Source organism: Cricetulus griseus, chromosome 2, assembly GCF_003668045.3.
Source record: "Cricetulus griseus strain 17A/GY chromosome 2, alternate assembly CriGri-PICRH-1.0, whole genome shotgun sequence".
Classification (NCBI taxonomy): Eukaryota; Metazoa; Chordata; class Mammalia; order Rodentia; family Cricetidae; genus Cricetulus; species Cricetulus griseus.
In genome coordinates this window covers 129,869,483-129,876,152 of record NC_048595.1, presented here as the reverse complement: position 1 = coordinate 129,876,152, position 6,670 = coordinate 129,869,483, and positions in this window count along the sequence as shown.

The window sequence follows — 6,670 nt, the reverse complement described above, 5'->3', positions numbered from 1 at the left end:
TTGAAAATGATAGTATTATAAATGTAATTTCTGGGGAAAAATAAGACCAGTTGGCATTCCCTTCTATCTCTGGAGACTTTTAACTGAACCAGTAACAATTGGGTGTGTATGTGTGAACTCACACATTTTAAGAATAAGATGCCAGAGAAATTCATCGAGTCCTTAAAAAAACCTAGTATATGAACTCCTGTCAACTAAAACTGCAGCTTCCCACACTCCTTCAGTACTAGCTGCCCTGTACAGAGTATCACATTCAAGTGTTAACTCTGATATATTATCCTCCTGTATTCTTTTTTTTTTTGGTTTTTCGAGACAGGGTTTCTCTGTGTAGCTTTGGAGTCTATCCTGGCACTCGCTCTAGAGGCCAAGCTAGCCTAGAACTCACAGAGATCCACCTGCCTCTGCCTCTGCCTCTGCCTCCGGAGTGCTGGGATTAAAGGCATGTGCCACCAACGCCCGGCCCTCCTGTACTCTTAATAAAATCCCATTTACTTTTTAGTATTTATTAATATTTTAGTTCATCTTTTTTAATGAACTAAGCACCTGACTATTCTAGCATGTGAGCAGCTCCTTAAAATTGTTCAAACCATGGTCATAAAGTAATCTGGTGGGGATTAAAAGCAAACAATAGAATAAACACACAGGGCAGCACCACCAGGTGAAACACCTTGGAACCCCTAAGATGCATGCTGGTAGTGTAGACAGAAGTTTCTGCTACCCGGTCCCATATCCATTTCATCCCAAATAAACACAGATGCTTGTATTATAAACTGTTTGGGTGATGGCTCAGGCTTCTTATTGGCTAGCTCTCTCAATTATTAACCCATTTCTATTAATCTATGTATCCCCATGCGATCTTGGCTTACCAGAGAATGGCCAGGTTCTTGCTTTTCTTGTTTCCTCCGAAGCTACATGGAGTCTCCACCTACTACCTTTCTCGATCCCTGTTTGAATTTCCCACCTGGCTAAAGCTTGCCTGTCCATTGGCCAAAACAGCTTTATTCATCAACCAATAAGAGAAACATATTCACAGCATACAGAAGGACATCCTAATCATCTCTTTTCTGTCAAAAAGGAAGGTCTTAATTTTACATAGTAAAATTATATATAACAAAACAGTTACTAAGCAAGAACTATAGTTACCAATATTTAGTCTACTAACATTTGGTAAAATTTAAAGAAAATCTGTCATCTATCCTACGTTTATGAGTCTAAAGTTTTATGTGTAACTTATCTTTTATCATAACTAAGGAAAACCATAACCTAACTATCTGTCTTCAACTCCATCAAAGATCCCAGAAGGATAATGCATAAACTCTACAATTAATAGAGACATCTCAATGCCTGAGCAGTCACCCAAAGTTCCTCTATAATGTTGGGGCATCCCTTTTTAGCCTATAGGCCCAAAGTGCCTGGCATACTTTTCCATGAAGAAGGAACCTTGAAGGACCATCCTGTCCTTTGGCAAGTTCAGCAGGCACTTTTCTTTGTAACCTGCCTGTCCAGTTTGGTCAGCGTTCTGTCAAACAGTCCAGCAAGAGCAGTTTCTTGCCCAAATAGCTATCCCTGCCATGTTGAAGGTAAACTCCATAATGAGTTTCTTCTATGTCCATCTTCCTCTCTGATATAATTGGTGTCAGGAGATGTGTCTCATTGTCATGAAAAGCCAAACCATTTTAAATGCCATATTCTACAGGTCTTTGAAAGGTTTTGAAGAATACCTGTCCAACTAGAAGGTATCTCTGCATATCTAGAAAAACTAACATAAACCTTGACTATTATAGATTACTATAATCTGTGCATTTTAAATTGAGCTTTATGAACACAATACCTAAACAGGAGTAGAAATATAACAAAAATTGACCTTAAATTTGTATCAATAAATCAAAATCCATACCAATGCAAAGTATATCATATGCACCCTATTTTTTCATTAGAGATTTACTGTGACCATTAAACATTTAGAACCAATCCTGTTTAAATGAAAAAAAAAATTAGAAACAATATTTGGGGGTGTGGGTGTAGTTCTCGACAAACTTTCCTGCTGTTTGGGGGCACTGTCAATCCCAAGAACTGGGATCCTGAGGAAATCAAGAACTCTGGCCAAACCCTGGCTATAGTAGTCTGAAGCTGCATGGTCTCAGGTGTTTTGGATGTTGGAACACCTGGGCCACTCTTCAGGGGGTCTTGCTTGATCAAACCATATTAGTCTGAAAGGAATCCACAGCATTTTTTCATTTTCTGTGGAAACAAAAGCAGAACCTCTTTTTCAAAGTAACATGTCCTTAGACTTAAATTTTGGAATCAAGGCATTTTCAAAACATATAGGTTGTATTAATCCAGCAGCATTTATAATCAAATGGCTTTTAGTAGCTGTTGCTCCTTCCTTAGCAAACAATTAAAAGACAACACAATAACCTACAGTATCCAGACTATTTTCCATCTTTATGTGGCCTTTTTCATTACTCTATATCTTTTACTTTATTTTATTAATTTTTTTCTTTTGAGACAGGGTTTCTCTGTGTATCTTTGGCTGTCCTGGCACTCACTCTGTAGACCAGGCTGGCCTGAAATCTCAGCAATCTGCCTGCCTCTGCCTCCCCAGTGTTGGGATTAAAGGCATGTGACACCACACCCAGCTACTCTTGTTTCTTTTTAGAGGACTTTATGCTTTTTCTTATCTCTCCCAAACCTACATATATTTTTAAATATACTGAAAACTGTTTAGAATTTTTTCTCCTCCTCTGAATCAGTCTTTGCTGTATATTTCTATATTTTTCTGACCATATGAATCTTTAATCTGGTAAGCAGCATGGCTAGGATTAAAGCGGTGCCTGGCTTGGCCCCATTCCTTGGCTTCCTGGGAGTCAGGCTTCATGGCATAGGTACTGGCGGGAACTGTGCTGGTTGCTCATAAACCCCCATTTAATTGTTTGGTAGCAAGGCCTCTTAAAAGCACTTGGGGTTTTTGCTGCTAACACTGAGTTAGGAAGCCTCTCTGAAAGGAGTCATGCCTTTACTTACCTCTGGCAAACAGAGCCCACCGGAGAAAATGCTGCTACCAAGAAACCATTCTGGATTCTGTTCTTTTGTGTTTAGAATCCTTTTTTAAGATGTTGTCAGGTTTTACATGGAAATGTGTGCCAAGTGTTTGGGTGTCACATGTGGAACGGAAATTTCTGTGTCTCACCTAGTCCCACTGGACTGGTTTCTCTCCCACCCACCAATCCCCACAGCCACTTATTAAATAACCACTCTGAGACTTAATATTAATTATAAAATGTTTGGCTGATAGCTCAGGCTTCTTATTGGCTATCTCTTAATTATTAACCTATTTCTATTAATCTGTGTATCTCCATGTGGTCTTGGCTTACTGGTGATGCTCTTGTTTAGCAGCTACATGGCATCGCTTTGGCAACTCACTCTGTGTTCCTCTTCCCAGAATTCTCCTAGTCTGGTAGCCCCACCTATACTTCCTGCCTGGCCACATCCTGCCTGCCCATTGGCCAAAACAGCTTTATTCATCAACCAATAAGAGAAACATATATTCACAGCATACAGAAGGACATCCCCCAATAGGTAGTACTTTTCTGTGAATAAACATGAGAACATCAGTATTATGAAATTGATTTTAAAATATGGATGTCTTAGTTATATTACTTTTCATGACAAATGCAACTTACAGAAGCAAGAATTTGTGGGTTACAGTCCAGAGGGATGAGTACATGACTATCTTGGTGGGGAACATGGCAGCAGACAGATGGTACTGGACAACAGCTGAGGATGTACATCTTGATCCATGGACAGGGAGCAGAAGCAGAGAGAGTTAAGTGATGCAAAGGTTTGGAACACCAGTCATACTGCAGAGCCACACTTCTAATTCTCCCAAACAGCCACCAACTGGGGACCAAATATTCAAATATCCATAACTTGTATGGGGTTGGGAAGAATTTCATCAAACCACCACAATGGACAGTCAGTAGGAAGTGATGGATCTTTCTAAATCCATTTTTAAAAAGAAAGTTTTGGTAGCTTATTTGTGAAATAGAAGAGACTCTGACTGAAAAATAGATAAACAGACTAAATTTAAACTTCACATTAAAGGATCATGAACCTAATGAGATGTATTTAAACAAATGAAAGCATAAGTAAAGTTTCCCTACAAGTATTTAACATCTGATTGTTGAGAGGCAAATATTTAAAGTCAAAACCTAAAAATTCAGTATTTAAGATAGAAGTAAATGGGCCTGGCGAGATGGCTCACCGGTTAAGAGCACTGCCTGCTCGTTCAAAGGTCCTGAGTTCAGTTCCCAGCAGCCACATGGTGGCTCACAACCATCTGTAATGAGATCTGGTGCCCTCTTCTGGCTTGCAGCTATACATGCAGGCAGAACACTGTACACATAATAAATAAATAAATAAATAAATAAATAAATAAATAAATAAATAAATCTTTATAAAAAAAGATTTTAAAAAAAGTAAATGAGTTAAAGCACAAATAATAGGAAGACAGGTGGTATATACAGTATGCAGAATATGTTGTTGCTGATTTATAGCAGACTTTTGCATATTACAGCAACTAAAAATGATAAAGCTACAAAACCAACTCAGGAAATAAAATGAATTCTAAAAGGCTGAAAAGCAGAGCAAAAACTGAACACCGGGACAAAGCTGTCATAGCTAAAGCAGTGAAGACTGAAGTAGTTTCAGGTACTAACATTAAAACATGGTCTTAAATATGGTGCTAGACCAAATTAATCACCAAGAATAAAGAAGGAAATAATGGAAATCAATGAAGTAATAGGCAACAAGTGAAATGACCTTCAAACTCTTAATAGACTTGACATGCCCCTAGCCACATGAAGTAAAGAGGAACGGAGCTCTGGTAACGAGAGTGGAAAAGGTATCAGTACATAACAGAAATGAAGTACTTACCATGAAAGTATAGAAGAATGGATACAGTCCCTGAAAGAGACAAACTGCCAAAACTGCTACAAGGAATGGGGAGTCTGAATAGCTATGATCAGGCATAGTATTCAACTTTGTTTTAATGGCCATTCAATTTGATAAGGTGAGAGAAAAAGCAGCTGGGAAGAAAGGAAACTTTATTCACAAATGCTGTGTGCATAAAAATCTGAAAAAATTCTACAACAAATACTAGATTAACGTGAATTTAGCCATTTAGGTTCCACCTTCATTGTACAAAAATTTCCATATAAAAGCAATAAATCATTGTAAGATGAAGTTTTTTATTGACTCTTTGGGAATCATACACCCCATCCCACCTATCTCCCAGTCCCTCTGTATCCACCCCTCACCCTTATAGTGTCCCCTGCAAAGCAAAAATTAAACAGGAAATAACATAAGATAAAGCAGAAAAAATAATTTAAAAATTAATAAAATTAAAAAATAAAAATGCAAATAATATTAATTTCAATTAAAAAATAAATCAACAAAACCAATCAAAACACTTTGCTCCTCCGTCTTTGCCTCTCCATTGCCTCTTCATTCATCTTGGTGGCATCAGGAGCTGCTGTGTATCATGCAGTAGACCCTTTTATCCAAACAGCTTTCCTTGCAAATGTTCATTGTCCAATGTGTTGTTGGTCAGCTCCAAGGACTTGGGCCTCCAGCACATCATCAATACGGCACCCCCAGGGAAATTCCCTGTACATCCCGCTGTTGTCCTTAGTCATGGGCAGCCATGGTACTGCAGGACAAGTCCCTTCATGCATTCCAGCAGGCCATAGATAGGATGGATGTTGGGGTGTGCCAGCTTAAGGCCCTGGGTGTGTGCATGGACCCAGACATGGCCAGCAGAAGTGGCCTGGGCCCGGATGTAAAGTATGTTCCCAGGTGGCAGCACAGGCCTCCCAGATTGGCGTGGGTCTAGCAGCAGTGTGGTCCCTGTACTCCAACATGGTCTTAGGTGGCAATAAAGAATCTGGCGCAGTTGTACAGTCCCTGATGGCAACAGAAATGACAGATCTCAACACAAACTCTGGCAGCAGTAAGGCCATGAACACAGACATGGCCCTCTGCGGCAGCATATCTCTCACATCCCAACATGGTCACAGGAGGCAACCCAGCATCCGCGTGGCCTTTGGTGGGAACACTGACCACGACATCAACGAAGATCCTGGCTACAGTAGGATCACAGACCCAGACATAGTCCTCAGAATCCTCCTGAGACTGGATATCATAGTAACACAGGTCTTTCAGATTGGCATTACCCTGGCAACAAGGCGGTCCTTGGACAACAACATGGCTCCAGGTGATGGCCCAGACCTTATGCATTCACACAGCCATCAGTGGTACCAGGAGCATGGATATTAGCACAGACCATGGCTGCAGAAGGACCATGGACCCAGACATGGCCCCCAGCTACAGCCTGGGCCCAGATGTTACTACCATGGCCTCAGGGGGAGAATGCAGTCCACTCAATTGTATGACCCCTGTGGCAGCATGACCCTCGGTCTCCAATATGGCCTCTGGAGTCCACCCATATCTGGGGCATCTGCACAGCCTTTGGTGGTCCCAGGAGCCATGGACATTGACATACTGGCTGTGGTAAGACCTCGGACCCAGTTCAGGCCTGGTGGACACCCTGGCCATGAGTGTCAGTGGAGTTCACTTATTCCTGGATGCAGCATGTCCCTCGGTTACCAGC